At 34.1% G+C, this 24,401-nt stretch overlaps 1 protein-coding gene across 1 annotated transcript in view; it reads right to left on the reverse strand.

Annotated features, from left to right (window-relative positions):
• LOC149409349 (ras-GEF domain-containing family member 1B-like) overlaps positions 1-17,536 on the reverse strand; it is a 254,186-nt gene extending 236,650 nt beyond the window's left edge. The window contains exon 1 of the mRNA XM_089649899.1: positions 17,084-17,536. The gene's annotated coding sequence lies outside the window, so the exon portion shown is untranslated. The remainder of the gene's footprint in view (positions 1-17,083) is intronic.
• Positions 17,537-24,401: the final 6,865 nt, after the last annotated feature.

The following is a 24,401-nucleotide window of genomic DNA, read 5'->3' on the forward strand; positions in this document are numbered from 1 at the left end:
TTTAAATGTTTCGAACATTTTGGATGGAGTTATTGTTCACAATAAAATCAACTGAGGTTATTCACGTGTGTTTAAAATCATTGGTACGTTATAAAAACAATGTAGTTTGTTAATATTTTAAATAAAACACCTTGTTTTAAAAAACTTACAATCTTATCTCTCAATAATCACACAATGGTTGTGCAGTATTTTAGATCCACTGTTACAAAATCAGAAATTGGAGAAAGAATTGAATGCATTAGTGAGTTCCACGAATGCACTAATGAGTTCCATATTAAGCATGACAAAATCACACTCCAAAAAGCTACACGTGTATCGAATGGTAAATAGGTCAAGAATGGTACTAATAATAAAAACGTAGTGTACAGTCACCATTAACCTATTAAAACATCTGTTATTCTAGCAAGAATTACAAAGCATAATTTCGGATGCGTCTACGAACGCACGAGTGACTCCCAGAAACAAACAAGGCATGCCGAAATCAAATCATTAAGCATAATATGTATCAAACTGTGTTAGTACCTACGCAAAAACTTAATTTAATTTATTCTCACATTACATAGAAATCACCTACTTTCATTGTTCAGTAATAGAGATTTGTGAATAGTTAGTAGGTACCTGGCATCGGCCCAGTTTAACACTTTCTTTTCGTTTTGAAAAACATTGAAAACTCGTTCATTGATCGGCACATGATGGAAATGAGGATATAAGCCGAAAAAAGTAGCCTTGGCCTTGATATTCTAGAAAAATAATCTGCGAAAATTTCTAAACGGTAAAGCTAAATCGATCAAAGTGGTAGGTACTCTGAGAATCTGATTAGTGAAAGACTACCCATCAGAATCGAAACGATGAGCAAAATGGTTCTAGCTGTCTGATTGTCCTAATCTGAATGGCTACACAGAGAAAACTTACTTCAAATTTATTAATTATAAAATTATTCGTTTCCCGGTTAAAACGGGACTGCAGGCCATTAACGAATGAATTGACATATTTCTTAATAAACTATCAGTAAATAACATGGCGATGTCGAAACATGGGTTCACAAAAATTCTAATATTTTCGCATTTCGTCATTGTATACTGAACAAACGCAGGTGCATGATATATTATGAATGTACTAAAAGTTTATTAGGAAATCAGCAATACTCATGTTTCTGTATTCCATCCTCCCCCCCTCCCCTTTCCCTTCAGAATCACAACTTATCCCAATTGGGGTTTGCATAGTCTCACTGGCTCTGGGCATTTGGAACTTTTGTGCAGCGTTTACTCATATATTGTGTACAAGTAAAGTTATATAAATAGGCACCTACTCGCAAGTACATAAAGTTTTACCGTTTTTTGCGAATTAGATTTAAACTTTTTCATGTGTACTATCAAAGAAGCATATTTTTTTTAACCCACAGTACATAAAATATTTCAATTTAATTGTAAATTTTAAATACATTTTAGAAGTGTCCACCAAATACATTATTAAAAAAATAAAAAAAAATATAGAAACAGTCGTGTAAATTTTTTTGGTTATTTTCATTAAAAATCAATTATATTTAAATAACCAAGTAAATATTAAAATAATCCCCTCACACGCGCACTAAAATATTTCAGTTCGATGGTAGCTGGTTCTGATCGCCGACAGCAGCATCGCACCCCTCGTGTTGATCGCACCCTCGGCCGCGGGGAGGTTGCAGGGGGGCGGGGCATACATTACCGAAGGGTGATCGCCATCTTGGACCCCTGCGTTACATGACATCATCATTCCCCAAGCAAGCACTACCTCGCGCCTCAGACGCCCAACACAACAAGATGTATTGGTTAATCACAGCAATGAGGAGCGAATATTTTTTTGTTTGAATTTTTCGTTCTTTATTCATCAAAAGTCCAAAGGCTAGGAATGCTAGGAAATAAATTCAATTCAGCAATTTCTAACATTGTTATATTATATATTGTAGGATTTGAACCTGCGACTTTAGTATTGCTAGTCGAGAACCTTACTCCTCGATCACAGAAACCGCCAGAAATGACAACATGAATATATTACTTTTATTTCATATTTCTTTCTTACTAAATTTAATTTACTTATTCCTCATTATACTGTCCCAGTAGAGGTAAAGTCGCAAGGAGGAAATCCATAATTGGTTTAATTTTGGCTATATAATAATAATAATAATAATAAAGTGTTTATTCCGGTATGTGGGGAGGTTAGTGCAGTCCCACACATTCCATATAGAGATACAATAAAATATATAATCAAAAACAAAAAGATAGAACAGAGAACCAAAGAAAAGAAAACAGAATAAATTGAGAATAAAATAGAATAAAATGATAAAATAATAGAATAATAGAAAGTTGAAGCCTTTAGGGAGCCGTGACTATATTAGGAGCTAGTATTTTTCTCCAGTGTGCGTCAATGCTGGAGGATGGAATGAGGCGGGCTTCCATAGTGAGGATATTTCCAGAGCTTCTTATCCTTTCCCTCATTCCTGCCACCCTGGATCTAATAAGGGCTGCATATCCGGGAACTCGCCCCTCCGTGAACATACGGGAAGCGCTGCAGTATCTGGGGAGACAAAACATTGTGCGGAAGGCGTTGTTGTACTGGACCCGTAGTCTTTCTATACTACTCTTTTTGTAGTTTGCCCATAGTTCGCACGTGTACAACGTTGCGCAGAAGGAAAGGAAGAGCGTCCTTTTTACTGCGGTACTACAAAGGCGAAATCTTCTGCTGAGCATGTTTGCTTTAACGCTGAGAGCTCTCCTTTGTCTATCAATATCATCATCGTCCATCAGATTACTGGTGATTATGTGCCCAAGGTATTTAGTTCCTTCGGTCACCTTCAAGTTCACACCGTTCAAGGTAGCTGGAGGAATATTTTTCGGGCCTTGCCCATGTCTTATGACCAATAGTGCCGTTTTAGCAGGGTTATATAACATATTTGTTTCTTCAGCATACTCTTCACAGATTTTCAGAAGAATGCGCAGTCCCCTTATAGATGGTGCCATCAGGACCATATCGTCCGCATAACTGACGTTATTCAGACACTGTCCTCCGATGTGGCAGCCTACTCCTGCATTGTTTAGCCTTTCGGTGAGTTCGTCCATGTACAGATTGAACAATATCGGTGACATGCATCCTCCCTGTCTGACGCCACTCTTTAGGAGGAAAGGTTCGGAAAAATCATCCCTCCATCTTACTAAGTTTTCCTGCTGTCTGTGCCACGAGTCGTGGATATGTATGACCTCCGATGATATGCCTCTTTCTCTGAGTTTAGCCCATAGCAGAGGGTGAGAAACCCTGTCGAAGGCCTTGCTCAGGTCTAAGAAACATGCATATGAGGTAGTCTTTTTATTCCTGTAGTATTCCAGGGTTCTTTTTACCGTAAAAATAGCAGTATCGGTAGCAGTTTGCTTTTTGAATCCTATTTGGTTGTCATGGGTTTCCAGACTGGGTCCGATACTGTTTAATAATAGACGTTCGAATAATCGTGCGATGGTAGTGGCAATTGAGATAGGTCTATTGCTGTCTTGAGAGTAATAGTATAATAGGTGCAAACTGAAACAAATGTAAACTGTCGATTTCAAGAAAATTTAAAAATAAATAATTCCTTTATTTTAAAACATTATTTGATAAAGTTGGGATTACTAGGCGCTTTACCCAGTGTGGGGCCCTGAATAAAATACAATAAAAAAGGCGGTAATGAAAATTAAGCAATATATCTTCATGGTAAGTATAAGGAACATAAATAAAAAAACTTCAATCACAAAAATATAATTCAATTAAAAATGGGTTTTTGTTACTTAATCACCCAATAAAAGTAATCACAGTTTATAAATTTGAAATCGCTATTTTACTTGTATGCTAAGCATGATATATATATATATCGTGAGGTACGATGTATTTTGTATTATGTGTGTGTTTTAGGTCAGTTTTGAATTGCAGTTTTATTCTTCTAAGATATGAAATTTGTGTAAAATCGCCTCTTTTGTACTTTAATCTAAATCTTAATTATCCGTTTAAAATGTTTCCATTTTATGCTTCCGCCATTTTTTTATTTTTATTTAAATACCGCGCAAGTGTTTTAACCTCTCCCAACCGTCTGGAATCAGTGGCTAATGCAGACAGACTATGGCACCCCCATCTGCCAATGTTGTGAGGCTGAAGGTAATAGGGAGGGGAAAGAGTATCGAGTGTATGATATTTAAAAGCTTTTATTGCCTGATATTTATGAAGTCTTTGTCCAAAGCTTGTATTTATCGACGTACTTTTTTATATGTTATGCATGCGCATATCTAACTGGTCTATAGAAGTTAGTTTGTATTTGTTGAAATTTTGGATTAATAGTGTACATTCCAATAGTATTAATATTTCTACTTGTAGACACTCAGTTGGCAACAATATGCTCTCTTTTTTACCTGAAACAATCCCCAATTTTGGCGCAAATACTTCCAAAGACCCTCAATGTCAAATCGATCAGCTCAACATCTTAACTACAACATTGAGCAAACGTCGCAGTTTTGTGATGCTATATAAAATGTGTTTATTTCACCGGCATTGGCTGTGGGCCTAATTAGTAATCATTATATGTAGGATGATGTGTGGGAGAGATGCTGAATGGATCTAACTTAAATACTGGAATATACAATTTAGGTTTAATAATAAATATTCTAGCTACCATTGAACCTGAAATAAAATCTTTTGATCAATAGATACTTCGTCGTCGTACGAAAGTGAAACACTTACTAAAACTTCATCGTCCTCGTTCCCTGGAACGAAAATCCGAATAAAGGTTATAAACCACCCAAATGTATTCCGGTGCGCAAATGTGCGATAGTCATTATGAACTGATCATTCTGCATTATCTCTCTATAGACTAAAAGACCAAATCGTGGTATAAAACTAGGCGAAAAAGAGGCCCCTGGTGTTAACTGCCATAAAATATTGCGTAAGCAGCTATAACTAAAAGAAAAAGGACTGAGAAATCAGTGAAATGATTTTAGTTTCATTGGTAAAAAATTACGAGTTATCAATAAAGTAATATAAAAACTGAAAATATAAGTACAAAAACAACGGCATCAATGTTGTTAGAATCTTAAGCAAATATATAAAAAATAGCTTATTTGAACACTCCTGGTAGGAAAGATTACGAAATACTTCAACAATAAAAATACGAGTGACCGCGAGATGGTGAAGAAAAATCATCAAACTGTAAACATTTCGGAACACCTCCATCATGACCAGGGTTATCAAATGATTTCAAAATACATGTTTGTTTCATTCAAAAATGTTTGTGGATTAATTATCGTGGAAGATTTTCGTATTCGTTTTTTTAAATAGAACCTAGTCTCCTTTATTTGCCAGTTAAAATTAGTCAACAATGTTCAACATTACAAGAAATTAATAAATTTGAAACGTATGTTCTCTTGAAACAAATAACTTTTATCAAAAATAGGCAGCTCTGAAAGGTTGGACAAAACAGGTATGATTTGAAATTTTCACGGCCAAAAGTATTATAGTGTTTTGATTTTTGCGTATTATGCCGTGTTGCGCTACCTACTTCTTTAGCCAACGTTTCGGACAGCACTGCAGTGTCCATCATCACACATCTGCCCTGTTGATAAGAAAGAGGTAGCGCAACACGGCATACTACCCCAAAACAAATCACTATAGTGTGACAAAATAGTTAAAATTTACACCAAGCCGTAAGTATACTTTAATGTTGACGTTAGTGTTTTCTTTCGCATACATATTCTAGTAGTGACACGGAGAGCACACTCAATTTTACGCTTAACACAATTTAATATTTTACAGTATTTTTAAACAGTGAAACTAACAATTTAACGAGTCATTGAGAGACTGCAAGTTTAAGGAAGTCGGAGAGCAATCCTGCTGGTTCCGAAATTCATAACTGAGTGAGCATTTTCAATATAATTAAAAGTCAAAACATTAAGTATTATTGTCACCCAAACTAATACCGCGCGGCTGGGTCCCAAGTATCTACTTCAAATCACTCCACCTTAAATACAGGCTGACCCATCCTCCATTTTTCCAAAAAAAAAAAATTTTTTTTTTTAAAGCTAATAAAATGGATTCCCAAGGATTCATCAATCTGGCGAGAAACACGGTTGAGGCCCTCACTGAATTAATAATTGACCCGACAAGCAAATTAAACAAAGATCAAATCGCAAAAATGGTACAAATTCTATTCTCGGAACCATTGCTCAAATGGCTGCCAAAATGGCAGCACTCGAGGGTGAGCTGTCAGCTTTTAAAGCATTATCCAATAAACCTAACTCAGTAGTATCTACTTGTGAAGCAGCCGACGAACTCGAAGAAAGAAAAAAAGAGCAAATAATCTAATAATCATAAATATTCCTGAAAGCTCTAAGCTCAACCAAATAGAAAAAATACAAGATGACAAAATACAAATTTCAAATATCTTGAATAAGATTGATAGTAACATTGAAATTAACTCTATCAACACTTTACGCCTTGGAGCAGTGAGGCCGGATAAACCAAGGCCCGTTAAGGTTATTCTAAAGAACTCCACTGAAGCAATATATATCCTCAGGAGAAAGAACTTTTATCTGACGAACTCCACTGTTAAAATCTTTTCCGACCAAACACCGAACCAACGAAAATTCTTGTCGGACCTCCGCCAAGAATTGGAAACTCGGATAAAGGGAGGAGAAGCTGGGTTAACAATAAAATATATGAATAACAAGCCCACAATAATAAGGTCAACTTCAAAAAACTCAAACACATCATCGGATACGGCCAAAATATCCGAGGCTGCGGTACCAAACTCATAGAGCTACAAACTACTCTTCCACTACTCCAACACATTGAAGTTTTTCTTCTTACCGAAACTTGGCTTGATCCTGATATTCACACCGAGGAACTTGGATTTTCATCTCACAACACCTACCGCCTTGACAGAAATCCAGCCACTAGTACTAAAACCAGAGGAGGAGGAGTTCTTATATCCGTTACAAAATTACTGCCATCCACTCGATTAATTTGTAAACATCTGGACGTGGAACAGGTATTCGTTTTACTAAAAACTAAATCAGGCAAAATTCTACTGGGATGTGTCTACATTCCTCCTGGATCCAATATCACAGTCTACAGAAACCACATAGATGACCTCGAAACCTTTAAAAATAAATACCCTGATGCCAGAACAATTTTATTTGGTGACTATAATACCCCTTGCATTGATTGGATGAATAAGGACTCTGCCACCACCCCGCCCTAAGCATAACCATCACTACTAATAACTCACCAGATGACACAACTGTTCTTCCTAACCTAACTCATCAAGTCTACAATACCAATAATCGGCTGCTGGATTTAGTATTCTGCAGTGATACCTCAGTCCATATTGCTAAATCAGTTGACGAGCTTCTCCCCCTAGACTGCCACCACCCCGCCCTAAGCATAACCATCACTACTAATAACTCACCAGATGACACAACTGTTCTTCCTAACCTAACTTATAATTTCTCCAAAGCTGACTATTCTAACATGAATCAATATCTTGCAAATGAAGACTGGTCATTTCTTCACAAAAATAATACTATTAACTATAATTTTGAATTATTTTACAAAATTATTAATAAGGCCATTGAAAGCTTTGTACCACTTTCACACTTCAAGGAAGCGAAGTTCCCAAAATGGTTCAGTGGCGAGCTAATAAACCTAGTTATCTGTAAAAAAATTGCACACAAAAACTTTAAAGAATCGAACTCTCTTATCGACTACAAGATATTTCACAACTATAGAACTCAATGTAAAAAACTATCAAGAAATTCATATTTCAATTATATAAATGGAATCGAAAACTCTATACCTTCTAATATACAAAACTTTTTCACTCACGTTAACTCTCTTAGAAAAAACAAACAAGGTTTACCCCTTTCAATGCACTTCAAAGAAAAGAGTAGTACTGACATGAATGTAAAAGTTAACTATTTTGCTGATTATTTTAAAAGCGTCTATGACGAAGATATCCCAGACAATTATATACCACCTTCGTCGCTTAACGAGAGCATACATATCCCTGCCATACACATCAACATAAACGATGTTATAAGTAAAATCAAATCCTTAGACAAAAACAAAAAGGCTGGACCTGATAATGTACATCCCAATATCCTGATAAATTGCATTACTTCACTGGCTGAGCCGATTTTTCTATTATTTAATCAATCCCTTGACACAGGGTGCTTCCCTGATATTTGGAAAAGTTGTTATCTAACTCCTATATTTAAAAAGGGTAATAAAAGTGATGTTACTAACTATAGACCAATATGTAAGCTATCCGTAATTCCAAAACTTTTTGAAAAACTATTACTTGATAAAATTTCACCATGTATTAACCATCTCATTGTTCCGAATCAGCACGGATTTTTGTCGGGTTGACAACTCTGACAAATCTCTCGTTATATAAAAACTATATATCAAACGCATTAGCTAACAGAACCCAAGTCGATTCCATATATACGGACTTTACCAAGGCCTTTGACAAAGTATGCCATAAAATTTTCCTGATCAAACTGCGTAAGCTCGGTATTGACGGAAAACTTTTAGAATGGTTTGCTAGCTATCTAACTGATAGATTTTTACTTGTAAAAATCAATTTGTTCATTTCCAATTAATTTATAGCTACCAGTGGTGTACCACAGGGGTCTCATTTAGGCCCAATATTATTTTTACTGTTCATAAATGATATTGTAAATATATTTGATGAAGATATTAATGCGTTACGTTTCGCAGATGATTTAAAAATATTTAAAACAATCAAAAGCGCTGAAGATTGTATCTGTCTACAAAATAATTTGAACAGGTTAATTAATTGGTGTTCTCTTAACAAACTTCATCTGAACATAAATAAGTGTTATTCAATAATATTTTACAGAATAAATCAACCAATTATTCATTCATATAAACTCAATAAATTCTTACCTATGTCGAAGAAATTAATGACCTGGGGATAACTTTCGACTCTAAATTAAACTTTATATCGCATATAAATAATATTAATAATAAATGAATGAAAATGCTAGGCTTCATTCTTCGAAATTCCAGAGGATTCAAGAATATTTCAACATTAAAAATTTTGTATACATCCCTGGTTCGTAGTCAAGTCGAATATAACTCCTCGATCTGGTCCCCCCACTACAAATTACATTCAGATTCAATCGAAAAAATTCAACATAAATTCCTAAGACACATTAATAAACTCGGTATTCCCATTGAAAATATAAACTATAATTACTTGAAAACTCTCAGATCGAAGAATTATATCCGACTTAATATTTATGTTCAAAATTGTAAATGGTAGTATAGACAGACCTGATTTAATTAACCTCATTGAATTTCATATACCCACGAGAGCTACTCGTTCTAAAATTTTGTTTAAATGCAACAATATCAGGACTGAGTATTCCAAACACTCGCTTGTACCTAGGTTGCATGAAGTTAGTAATAGATACGCAGATGTGGCAGATCTATTTAACTGCACGCAAGGTAGGTACAAGAGGGCTATGCTATCAAATCTTTTCAATCAATATTAATTTAATCTAATTCTAGCTTATTTGCACTATAGAAACTTATGTACTTGTATCTCTTGTGTACTTACTTACTTACTCTCTAATGTCATTTCACAATCAAATGCCACATATATTTGTAATTCTTTTTTTTAAATATTTCTACGATTTTAACTGTCACATGTTATCATTGTTTATGGTATATTTATACAGTTGATATTAAATAAATAAAGGTGTAAAAACGCCCTGATTTCACAATACATTAATTGAGATCGATTCAACAGCTTGTCATCCTTCAGCATTTTGTTCAACTGGTAAACAAGATCTCGACGTACCGTGAATTGTTACGTGGTAGCTCGATTGCGTAAGCAAAACCAATTATTAAGGACGATAATTAAGTCCTGGATTCCGGCGAGCTGTCAGTAATAATTGTAGTTGATATTTCGTTATATAATCACGCGATGAAGACAAAAATGAATACGGCGTATGACATTGGTACATACCGAGGAGAAACGTTTTTATTAAAAACAAAAATAATTCATTTATAACACACGCACCAATTGGATGTTTTGGTTTCCAGTTTCACAAAATTTTAAATTATATACAAATACCAACTATTTTATATTTATATAACTGTTATATTGTGAATATTTCAATCAATTTTTAATAATAAGTATGACCTTGTTTTAAATGAATACCTATCTACTGCACTGTTTTTTTATGAATATAGTACTGTTTTAGGTACCTACTTCTCTGTAATAAGTGCGTGATTTCTGTACCACTCACTTATTTGTATAGGTACCTATTATTTATGTGCTCACGGCCTTAGCATTCTGCGAAGTCATCGGAATATTTTCATAATCAAAACTGTTTAGTTCACAGATTTTTTTAAACAAACTTTAACCCCATTTGGAGCTGCCATGGCGAGACTGCATTAAAATTTCTCTTATTTTAATTTGGCACCTTTTTATTGGTTTATGTCTCGATACTTGCTGTTAGTTAATCTTAGTCGACTAAAAGAATATTGATGGTCTTTGTGAACAATAAAAAATGCCTGGCTTTTTGAATTTATAGAACAAAATATATTCACAATAAACATTAGAAATATCTTTATTTGGAAATTATTGAATAATGTCTTTGTATATTTAATTACAAAAAAATTTTAAATGACTAAATATCAGTGAAACGTGGATCAATGGTAGTAACTATATTAGGAATTGTTAAACACTACGGTAAAAATACTATTAACCTTCCTACTTACCTAAATATGTTAAAAATTATATACACTGACTATCCTGTTTAAGTCCTTTTTATCTATTTGAATGAATGCAAATCTTGGGAGTGGAGATTAACCCACTTGCCGACTCCGATCGAGCTAAAACTCGGCAGAAAGACTCATCGTCGTTGACAATGCATACTATCAACTTTTGATGGCAACACAAACGCTGACATAAACGTATTTATCTGAAATCGGATGACATTACAGCAGTTAATATACTAAATAAATGTCGGTCCTACCCGATCTGCATTTAGCGAGGTTGGTGTGGAGTTGTTAACTCCAGTTCATGTGAATGAAGGTACAAGACTGCCTCCCCAAAAAAAAAATTATAAACAATAATTATAAATTGCATCGAAAGAGATTTCCGTCAGTGACAACAAAAAAATACCCAAATAAGATTTTATATAAGTCCCATTTGCTAAAAACTAAATGTCACCCTGTCTGTCTTTATTATCTACTTTGCTGCTTCTTTTAAATAATGATTAATGATTAGTTATGGTTCAAATATTGTTATAATATACTGTCAAATTACCCATCTTGTAACACATCTAATACTTATTTTTCTTTAATTTTGAAATATTTTGTGTTTGTATGTAGAATTACTTCATGTTTGTGATTACTCTTATGTTTGCTTCACTATAATGTAAATTGTTAACCTCGATACAGGCTTAGTCCTAGTGAGGTTGATTTTTATGTGAAAAAAAAGTGTTTTATTTATATTGAGATACAATAAATAAATAAAATATTAATACAAATATTTTTGGCAGTTTTATTTCCAAAACAACTGTGTATTTTTTTATTAATGTACACAGTTATGAATCGAGCAAGTATTTCATATACATATATTATATACATCGATGATGAGGGTCAGCAATCAAAAATGCCCTCTTTGAAGAATGATTAATCTGTAAATTCCATATAAAAAGTTAGAAAAATTTCCAAACAAAAGTTCTTACTTAGATTGTAAGCTTCTTCTATAAGTTGTATAGAATAACTTGTAGGCCCGGGCAGAAGTTATCCTGTCAAAGACTGCCTTCTATGTAGGGAAGTTAAAATTAGTACGTAATTTTGGTTGACAAAACTGAAAAAAAATAAAATTCGTTGAAAAAAAATTTTTTTTTAGATGTCGCACTACTTATATAGTACAAATTATTCTTTATTTGAAGCTGGAAAACCAACCACAGACGTTCACAAAGTTTCATTGAAATCGGTTGGGCGTTTTCGGAGATTAGCGTGTACGAACACCGTGACTCGTGATTTTTATATTTTAAGAAGATTATATGTGAAATTAGATTAGACTGGAATTTTAGGTATAACGTTCAAAAATACCTTGGCTAGTTTTCAAACTGCACATATTTACAGACAATTAATTTACATGCAATTAATTTACGGGCAGTTAACTTTGGTATTTTCATTGAATTTAAAACATAACTGTTTGAGGATTTTTGTCACTGGAAATCTTGGATATTTTCCTAACTGCCTATGTTTCACATTATCTCTGAATTATATATATATATATATATATATATGTTTATAGTATCTAAGTACATCGATGACCGTTACTAAACAAATGAAAAAATAATCTGTTTTATCGTTATTTTATTTGAACTGTATAAAAAACCGACAACCACAATACGGGCAATATGAGAAGCCACTTAGTCTGGTGTTGAAATATAATTAATGTAATATAAATGTAAATTTGAAATAAACATATTATAAATTCTGTGGGAATGCTTAGTAAGTACTCTCTAGCCGAGTATTCGTTTGTTATTAAAATATTAATCTTATAAGCCATACGAGTAGGAGTATGTGGTGTTCTAGAATTCATAAATAGTTAAGTTAGTAATCCAGCATAAATAATTAGACCTATTATAGATTTCCATGGTATTTTCTTTGGCATCTAATGATGCGTCTTGTTATTCAAGTTATCTGATAATCACGCCACTCTAATGAGCCTGATCGAATCCTTCACCTGTCAATTATTTACTTCGGCTGTAAACATTACGTTTGGTATCATCTCGTATCGCCAGCCTTGCTCTGAAGCTGCTTGCATGATGTTTATTTTAATTTGATTTTTCGTATCTTTATTTCTAGTATTTTTTTTTCACTCTTCAAGCTTTTAAGTACATCTGTTTGAACGTTGATTTTGTGTTCTTGATAGAATGAATAAATGAATGATAAGTGAATGAATGAAATGGAATCTTAGAAATAAAAATCAACCCAATTTTCCATTTGTTGAGCTGAAACGCAGAGCGATTCGTTGTCGATGACAATGCACTTTTGGTGGCAATCACGCTTACACACTTGGATGACATTACAACAGTTAATATACTAAATAAATGTCGGTCGCACCCAATCAAGATTTTGCTCGGTTGTTAAATCTTTTAGTTTCCTTAAATCTATCTACTCTATTTCTTAAAGTGAGTTAAAGCTATTTTTATCACTTATGTTAAAAAATAACAAAAAGACACATTTTCGTTTTCAAGAATTTTAAAAATAGATTTACATTATTTTTTTCCAAACCAGTTAAAAAAGCATGCAAGTTGCCCATTAAGATAATTTATTAAAAGCACCATCTTAATTATTCACATATTATTAATCTCATCATATTGAACGCCATAATGTGACGTCTGCCACGGTCCCGCCGCTGATAGCTCAGCTGTAACGTCTCTTTCCGTTACGCACGTCGTTTACAAGAAAGAGGGAGAGGTTACAACGGATCTATCAGCGGTGTCACGATACACACTCTTGGACCAATAGAAATGTTTGAATCACTGTCATTCTTTTAATTAATTATTTATGGACAGAGGCCAAATGTAATAATAATAATGTAAGACAATTTCGTGAAGTTCGCTGCGTGGATTATAATTTTATCATCGAAATTTTAATATCCAACTTTATAACTTTTGTGGAATTTTCCTCACGGACGCTCTGCTTACTGCCTTATTATCACGGTCCTGCCGACAAGAGCTGTGTTGTTTACATAATAATATGTATACATCACAATAATATATGATATATCGCAAGTATAGCAAGAGTTCGGTAATCAGGCCTTCCATAGTTCGACACGCTCAGTGATGACAATGCAATTCAATAAATACTCCAACATTACTCATATTATGTACGAAGAGTATATTATATAAATGTTTACAAAATCTTTATAAATAAAATAATAATAATAATAATAAGCCTTTTATTCTGAACTTCTTAATATAAATAAAAGGATAGAATAAAAACTTCTCGAACATTTTCACTGCATAGTTCAAAGTTCTTATTAATGCCAGGAGTGTTTCGTTATTGATTTGCATGGTTGAAGCAGTCGAGGACGCTCGAATAAGACTAAATCATTATCTTTGCGCTGGAATGAGATAAATATAGTTTTTTTAACAACTAGAAGACATAAATCAAAAAAAAATATTTTTGGTAAAATTATGCGTATAAAGGGGTGTATGGAGAATGTGCGATGTACAAGCGAATGGTTGAAGGAGCCGGGGACGGCCGAGAAGGACATGACACTAAGAATAAATCGAATACTCGGGTATGTATAGTAAAATGTGGCGTGTGTGATGAATGAAGAATGGGTTGTAAAGATAATGTTTGACGTGGAAGCGAATGGTAAATCAAGGTTGCCCGAAGAAGACATGGCACGATCAAGCGAAACAAATACTTAAATAAAATACTTTTTCAATTCGTAATAATAATATTATTTCCACAATTTTCAGGTATATTAGAATGTATAACTTCAAACTGTATTAAAAAAAACACCCAATGATACTACAGTTAAAATTACAAACAAAACTAAGTTAAATATCGTGCTCGAAATAAACAAATAGAATAATTACAGCGCAATTTCCATGACGATCACTTACTTTTTAGATGGTGTGTATCACACAGTTTCTTCTAGCGGGTAGGCAGATGGTTCCATTCATTATTTTTGACCCAGCGTACAAACAATGCTTCTTTCATATCCATCGCCTCCTGACACACTTTCGATTATTTCCGTATTTTACGAATGTGCCCTCGTTCATTGCTCCAGTAGTCCAGTCCAGTACAGTAGGCCGAAATCTCCATCGAACATCTCCCTCAACAATCACAACATCTACCATCTATTCTACACCCACGTTATTTCTCTTTATCATTCGTTCCTCGTGTATAGGTACATAATATTATAACTCATTGTTATTTTTATGATGTACATATTATATATAATAAGAGTGTCTGTTGCAGGCGGCATGGTTTTTATTTAAAATAAGAGGAAGGTGACTGTCTATATGATATTTTGAAGAACCACCGCATCCCTCTTTCCCATTCCTCAAAGCAAATTTTTGATAGTTGATGAAATTTTGCACACTAGACGTTCATATTCGCAACGCCGGAGACCTCAACAAGTCATCCTATAAATGTGACTAATTATTACTTTATAAGAATATAAGTGCAATTAGTAATCAATTAATATTTTAAGTTATTATGAATTCATTTCTTTTGGCCTTCCTTTGTCAGTTCAAAGCTTCACTCTCACTGCTATTTATATACATCAGGACAGGTATCAAAACTTCATTATGAACTGAGAGTAAATAAAAAATAAATCATGATAACAAGAAAAAAACTGCGCATAAATACACATTTATGTCTTTATTGCGGTAACCGGATTGCGCATTTAATCTATATCATGTCAGGTGTAATTTATTAGGTTTTGTGCGCTATTTATGTTTTGTATATTGAATTTGTTTGTATTCTTATATACTTGCACAATACAATATAATAAGTTAGGTTTTGTTTGTGCAAAATCCTTTTCGAAGCCGTTATTATTTCAGTTCATGGACTTTATTTTATTAATCCAGGACTTAAATGGTTTAGGTTTTGCATATGATTAAGCACAAACTAAAGCTATTATATTCGTCACTGTGGATGAAATGGTATAGGCTTTGTAAATGATTTCTCACAAATAAACGCATAGTATAGTTGTCTCCGTCACTGAAATAGTATAGGATTTGTAAATGATTTCTCACAAATAAACTACTATATTATAAATAGTCGTCACCTTAACTGAAATGGTATGGCTTTTGTAAATAAATTTGCACGAACAAATGCTACTCTATTACAATATATGTATATTCGTAACGTCGTGATGATAAAGACTGGTCCAGGCAACCCTTTCCCAAAGTTGTTTACAATGATCAATTTATTGACAAAGTAAAATACATTTATAAAAAATGTGAAAAATGCACATTAAAATAGACAATTATAATAATGTCTTAAGTGAGAACCCAGAATGGTAGATATTTTCAGTATCTCCCTGGTGAAAGTCCGCTATTCAAAATGAAAAAGTTACGTAAAATGGCTTTAACCGTGTTTAGTGACAAGATCTGAATAGCCGGATGCTTCCAAACCTTCATATTCTCCATCTCCTTCCCTTCCCACTTTCTACAGACTCACAAAATAAGCAAATTGAGGATGCAGTATGCAGTAGTCCCACTGCCTTCGGACTTTTGGCGGTATTCGCAGACACAAAACTAGGTAAACTTGACTTACCAAGAGGAAAACTATGAAATTTAAACATTTCTAAAAAAGAAATAAAATCAATAGTCTGGTAAAATATAATCTTATTATAGGCACCTCGGTAGGTATTTTATCACTTATCTCGATTTGAGAATATTATGTAATAATTTGATGATTTTCAATACATCAAACACACAGGTGTACCTACATCAGTTCCAATTTTGAAAATGTCATGGAAACTTGAAACTCGATGTGTTTAGCCAGTTTAGTGCGAATATATCGAATGTATTTGTCGGTGGATTTGGAAGTTCGATGTTTTATTCAGTTCTGTGGTAAGTACTTTTATAGTTATTAGTCGATAGCGGGAAAAGGCTTATTGTTAAAATTAAAACAGATCATAATAAAACCCTGCAATATTTGTTGTATGCTGTATTTATGATCGTAAGCCGCGTATTACAGCGTAGTATCTGTAATCTGTACGGGTCCGAGTATAGGTACATCGTTCTGGCGTACGTTTGGAAAGCGCGGAGAAAGTTGAGACAATAAAATGAATTCATATCGTAAAACAGTAAATATAGTAGTAACTAACTGTGTTACGTTATGGTCTCAAAATTTTCAGTTACTTGTTTTCTCATTTATTTTTTCATAAACTTGATTTTTTTAAATAATCTATACTTTAAGTATATATTATGTTAAAGAGTTTGTGCAAAAATGTTGTAAATTCATACAATATAAATTAGTTATTCTTAGTTGTTGTTCTTACCTGGATCGTAAAATTCAGTTTGTTTATAAATAAGTAGGTGGCTGTCTCCGTTCCGCACGCGAAGTTCTCATACTTTAATTTATAAACAATATAACACAAACACATCACAGATCAGCAATTTAAATACACAAGGCTGTACAAAGTCACCACTGATCGTATAAAACATTATTTCTTGGTTAACTTCAGTGCTTCAGTCCCACCTGGAAAGGTGTTTGGCGAAGAAGGTAATAACTACTTGCACAAAATGCCAAGTTATTCGGCGCGTACTTATAGATTTATATATGAAATGTGTTCCGAAAAGGCTCACTTAACACTGGTATTGTTCACTTGTTTCACTTGAAACATTTTAACACTTGGAAAACAGTTATTTCTAAAACATTTTGGCCGATTTTAGGGTAATCTGACACTTCTTGTAAATATTACAGCCCGCGCAAGAAGTACCTCCTACCTACAAACCGATTGTGCACGAGAAAACATAGCGATTATACCTACACCTACCGATTTGTATACATCACGAGCATTCCATAGAAGTATGCATTCGTAGAATGGTAACTTATAGAAGGTTAATTTTATAATTTTCCTGCTTTTTAAATCATTTAGTTTATTTTTTGCGTTAGCGTCTGCAAAATTGTGCAATTTATTTACCTCGTATAACCTTTTGTTCAGATACATATTGTATATGCACTATCGATTGCTTAATTAAGTGTCATAATCTAGCTATGATTGCAGTATAAACGAAGTGAGTAGTTGTTTGTTGTATCTACCCTTTATATCCCGACAAAAATTGATAACTGATAAAATGGAGACAGACTACACTCACTACGGTAAGAACTTACAAAGAAAATAAATCATTCACTTTTTATTGCATCGTCGTGTTCTGTGTCAGATAACATAATCTACCCGTTTTAGAAGCTAGAAGGGTTTTAAATAATGTTTTTTTTAAATAAAAACTAACTAACCAACCACCAAATAACTGGGTTTCTTCACACACTTCTTGCCTCATTCACATTTATACATCGTCTCATGCAATGTCTTCTATTATTCTGACTCTTGAATATCTGATTCATTTGACCGTGCCATGTCTTCGTGTACGAACACAAAGAACGCGTGTTTCGGCTTTCAGATTAGCCGGCGAGTAAGGGGTAGGGTTGCCATCCGTCCCGATATATCGGGACTGTCACCTATATTAAGCTGTCTGTCCCGACGTCCCGACAAAAGCCTTAAATGTCCCGATTGAAATTACGCAGTGCAAATTTTAATTTTCCGTGCGTCCAATAGCCCAGAGACTGCGGAGTCAATTTTACATTGTCAAGTCAATTATAACATGACTTGTACAGAGTTCTACAATTATGTTAAAAGGTACCCAGAGTTGTTGAGAAAAGCGAAATCTTCTGAAAAGTATGGCCAGCCAAGTACTTCTGCTAGTACCAATTAAAGTAACCTATAAAACAAACATATTTACTTACTTATTATAAAATAAAGAAATTGTTTGAGTATTACAAAATTTTTATTTGCTCCATGCTGCAACGTCCCGACGAGACCCTGGCCGAATATGGCAACCCTAGTAAGGGGCCGACTGGCGCAGGCGCGCCGACAATAATGTTTCTATCTAAACGTGTGAGAACGCACATAGTGAAGGCAGGTTCAGATTTGTGTCAGCGCGCTGGCGCGCCGAGAAGCTTTACCGGAATGAATTCTTAATTCCTACTCGCCGGTGCGGCCGGTTAGTGAAGCTTGTTTTGGAAGCTAGTGTCAAAACATAAATAAACAAGTCCTGTCAAAATGAGCGACTAATTGCTGCTGTTTTTAACAAATCGCCGATCTTGGATCAAAGAAGTTTACATAGCAACAGAAATGTTGTCGACAAGTGCTGGAAAGAAATCAGCAAGGATATGAATGAAAACGGTACGAACTAAGAAAAATTTATAATAACCTCAAATGTCACGAGTGAAATAAGGTATATTTAAAAAATCTTTCATTAATAAATAAAATTCATAAATTCACCATGAATTTTTCTACTACTATTGATTGGATGAATACCAATTGTTTTATTTCTTAATTTCAAGAAAGAATTCTCCAAAAGTAAAAAATCTTTTTCCGACGAGCTTGACAATTTGTTAAAACTGACAGCTGCTATCAGGCTACCGCGCAAATGGCGCGGATTTAACCGGCGTTCTATGTGTCCACAACTCGGCGCCTATCTTCTCCGGCGGACTCAGGCACTGAGTGCTGGTAATCTGAAAGCCGAAACACGCGTTCTTTGTGTTCGTACACTTCCTCGGGCGTCCTTGATTTCTGCTACCATTACCATTCGCATCATATATTCTCATTACACTATTTTTTTCGCTCATTAGCTCTCCATGCCCTAACCATCTAAGTGTCCTTTTCTTAATCTTACTCATGACGCTTACATCAGCTTTGAACTCTTTACGGATCTCCACATTTCTCACACAATCATGCATGGTTTTACCACACATGCGCCTCAGGAATCTCATTTCAACAGCATTCAGTCTACTTTCACCCTTTCTCTGCCAGTTCCATGCTTCACTTACTTACATCAGGGTAGGTACCAGCATTCCATTGTGGACATTTTTTCATAAATAATATAAATTTGCCTAGTAGTAGCGGCAGGATAATAACAAACAATGGATAATATTGGGATACATTTTTTCATGAGAATAAAACAAAAACACAACTTGGTATTATTTTTTAACCTTTCGCAACAATAATTTGTGGCAAAACAAATTCTAAAAAACTAAAAATGAAATGTCTAATATATGTGTTGACCGTCAAAAATATTAATTCATATATAATTTGAGTTTATATTAATTAAATGAATCATACGCAAGCCCGCGGTTTGTAGTTGGTTAACTATCTTTGTGGCTTGCGTATGATTCATTTAATTAATATACAATAATTAAATGAATCATACGCAAGCCCGCGGTTTGTAGTTGGTTAACTATCTTTGTTGTAATTGAGAATTTAAAATTATAATACCCTTTAAAATAGATTTGCGTAAGATGCACTTTAAATTTTACCAGCGTAATTTTATGACGTATTTTTAACATATCGTGAACCTAAAACTTAAAAAAATTGAGTTAGGTACTTTTATACTTTAATAACTCCTAACGTAATTTTTACTCCTTGTAGTATTGCGAGCTAAAAAACATTTTATCTATGGCAATGCCTAATGAAATGTCAAATTGAGATTTGACATAATATTTATCTTTGTTGAAAACAAAACATTCAAGACCGTTGATTATTTATGCCGTTGAAAATAATGCATTTCAATATTATTTCAGTATCCCGTTCTCCGGAAGATATGATTAACGTGCCTTAAAAAGTATGCCAAAGTTGGAATACTTTCTTACCCCATAATTATGAAGAAAAATGGTGAACCTCCCCAAATTTCGATAATGCAGTAGGTATGGTCGAGGGAACCCACTACTTTCCCGAACCATTTTAAGGATCACATATCTATATCAGTTCTCACGTCAAGACTCTAGTTTTGTTTAAACAATGCTTCTATTAAATTATTCTAAAAGTCCCCGACTGTCCTTACATGGTATAACATACAATTTTTTATACCAAAAACCAAGTGTTTTCATCCAAGGCAGCCTCTTCTTCTTCTTGTAGCCAGTGGAGAGTCAACAGTTATAAAGAGGAACATACATCAGAAAGTACTAAAGAAAGGAAAATCAAAACAAGCACGTTTCCATGGCAGCATACAACACAAGAACACTATCAGTTTCTGCCGCACCACAGGCAATTCCGACGAGAAACAGTGAGCAGTAGGAAGGGAAGGCGCTGTCCCCGGCAGCGCAGTGACCAGACGTGACCCCTATGAAGACGGTGGGACAGTGAAGAAGAGACTTCTGAACCTTGGTGACTAAGATCGGGGCTGAAGGGAACCTTCACTTTCACTGCTACTGCTATGTCAAAGGTGGCGCAGTGGATAGTGCATAAAACAAAGTGTTACAAAAGACAGTAAATAAAGGCACTTCCTGTTCCAGGCTGGGTCAAGGGGCTATTGCACCTCCTTATGGGGAGGGTGTTACAGTACAGACAAAGAAGCAGTACAATTCTAACCAATAAGATAAAAAGTAAAAATATTAAACCGATTACAGTGTCATTCCTAGAAGAAGATAAAATAAAAGCAAAGAAGTTCATAATGTTAAAACCTATTTTATATTACCTGGGCGATAAGTACATAAATAAAAACATTCGTACAGTATGCAGTTAGTAAGACAATAGAAGCAGAACAAAATAAATAACATAAAATAATAATTTAAGTTACATAACATCAATCATAGCGTACGATTCAAAAGGTAGTGAAAATATTTCTGATTCCCAAGGATACTAGTCCCTGATAGAGCAGCACATCTGACACCTGAAACAAAGTAATGATTCATTTTCAGTAATTGAAAAAATTCACCTTGTTCGATATGAGGTCGGAATTCCAAACCGGCCTAGTAGTAATGCCTTGCAAACCCTCATGCATTTCCTCTCGAGCATCCATCATGTTCTGACAGTGCCACAGAATGTGCATGACCGATTGGTTTTTCTCACAAAGGTCCATCCTGCTTGCAGAGAGTGACTGAGGCTAGACGGTCTTCCCCAAAAATTATCCATTGGGCATAGGCGCATTTCAACCACGGGTTACTTTCGACAGTATGAATAATTTTATTTTAATAGAAAAAATTAAAGTACGTAAACATATTGAATCACTTGGAAACCATTCTCATGTTACGTTTGTAATTATTAATCCAAAAATTCATTCTGGAAGGTTGTCATAGTGGCGTACACCCAAACCTAATTCCTCCAATAGAATTTTCGAAATCTTTTAGAAAGCATGAATGGTTTTTACTAAATGAACTTGAATTTCATACCACAAATATTTCACTTTAGAATGGTTTTTCCAAAAATTGGAAGAGAGAAAAAATGATCTAACCATAAACTTAAATTTGATAGATTGAAGATACTTTTTGTTTTAGAAATAAATATTTCATATTATTCTTTGCCTTTGTGTGTTTTTTTCTTCATTTTCCCTTTGATAATTTAAGTTCTAGTTGATTTGACTTTTTTGCAAGCATTATAATTCATAATTAATCTTTCCTAGCTGGGAACGTAATTTATTTTCAACACAACAAAACAATTTCTAATATTGTTTAACAGGTCCAATAAAATTCATGATATCCCAGTTAAATGTAGCTTTGGTGGCCTCCATGGTCAACGGGTAAGGGTCTCGACTAGCAAGCCAGAGGCTCCAGACGGTTGGTAGCAGTTGGGACTCTTGTCTGGTTTCACATTAAAAAAAGCTTTATAACAAGCATTATTAAAATAATGCTTCGTAAGTCCAACTTTTAGAAGGAATTGGATAAAGGAAATATTATATTTTTCATTTCAGTAAAAACAAATTAACTTGTCTGTATTATACCAAAATGTTTTTAAAAATGGGATACTTTAGATGTCAATTTACAATAACATACTCAAAATACAGCAAGGCTAATTTCTTCCTTGTAGTTAATATTTTTAGTAGAACTAGAATTACTATTTATTTTGTACAAAAAAAATTTGAAATTATATTATATAAACTTATAGAAAAATTCATCCGAAATTAACCATCTGTTGGGTATTCGTCAAAACATTTCGCCGGAAAGGTGAGGATCCACGACTACAAAAAAGCTTTAAATGAAATTGATTAGATGTCACTAGTATTTTAAGTAAAACACCTACTCGGTTTGTATGTGCTCCTGGGATCGCGAAAAAAAAATTTCAGGCAGGGTCGTCCGGTCAGCTCATGTGAAGGAATTTAAATTTAATGATCATTCCTAGGGAGTAAATAATCTTTTTACAGGTACAAATATCTCGATACAAACGATTTTTCCCTTTTATTGTACTATACCGCATGTTTTATATCCTCGGAATATGGAATATTGTTTGTAAGAAAAATAATCTCACATGACAAAAATCGAAAGAATTTAATTTTTGACATCCTTTCAAAGGGGATAGTTTTATAGTTTGTGGTCAGTAGAAATAGATTGATATTTTTTTGTTTACCATCTAACTTTTTCCTATGCAATGGTTTGTTTCTATTTTGTACGGAGAGCAAATTCTTTGATTTGACTGTTCGCGTCATGAACGTTTGGTTCGCTGAAACGCCGCCGTGGCGCAGTGTCATCGCTCTTGACCAATCATATAAATCGACAGATGTCATTCATTGGTTGAGAAAATAGGTAATCTTTAGTTAGCCTCCTCGGTTTTATGCGATCCGGCAGGGGCGTATAACTCTCGCATAACCTTGTAACCCTGATGGGAGGAGTTATCCTCAACCCAAATTCTTATAGACAAAGCTGTTGTGGCTGAAAGCTCAGATCTCATTGGCTCAGAGCAAAAATTGTATCTTGATCTCTCGCTCTCTACCGTAGCGACTCGTGTAACAGAAAGAGAAGCTAAACATGTGTTATGCTCCGATAAAAAAATAACGGTAATTTCCAAGACGTCATTTCGCAGATTGAACTCAGTTGAAGGTTTTAGCGTAAATATTTTGAATTTTCTTTCACCCATCTAAAAATAATGTTGCGTGCTAGAATTCTTCAAGGTGATAAATTAATGCCGTGTTGTGTTAAAGGTTGCTCAAATGGATTCGATAATCCAGTGCTAGGAAGAAGCAGCAAGAAATACGTTTGTTTGTGTGTGCCATTTCGCGATTGAAATCAAAAATACGGTACTTTTGGGATTAAAAAATAATGCGTTGCCAACGCTTAATCTTCCAATCATCATAAAATATCCGGTCTATCTCCACCAATTGAAAGAAGGATCCGATCACGTTGTTAAATACAGGTACTAACCTCTCGTTCTTTGATACAATGTTCATGATTCCTTAATGTACTTCATTGGCTAATAATTTGATTAATTTTCCTTTTCAGACCTATCCGTATTCCGACGCGATCTTATACCACGTATTAGGAGACTAAAATTGCTAAACAAAGCCACGATTACATCAAACAAGTTCATTTAAACCTCTCCAGAATTACATCATGTAAGTACCAGTATTTTCAATGATGTTTGCTGACGACAAAGCTGTGAAAATTATATGAAACCCTTGCAGGAGAACTTGAATAACTTCTAGTGCTATTTTGTGTATATATTCTTGTATTTTTGTGCAAGGTCAAATTAAATCCTATAAGGGTATTAAGTTGTTGCAGTAAGACAGAAATCCTGGGTTCGATTCCTAGTTGAGACTGTTACTTTTTATTTTTTTGTGTCTTGTTCTGTTTCATGTTTTGTTTAGATATATTAGTATTATCTTCTACTT

This window comes from Hesperophylax consimilis, chromosome 31, assembly GCF_061612785.1.
Source record: "Hesperophylax consimilis isolate HC1 chromosome 31, BYU_Hcon_1.0, whole genome shotgun sequence".
Classification (NCBI taxonomy): Eukaryota; Metazoa; Arthropoda; class Insecta; order Trichoptera; family Limnephilidae; genus Hesperophylax; species Hesperophylax consimilis.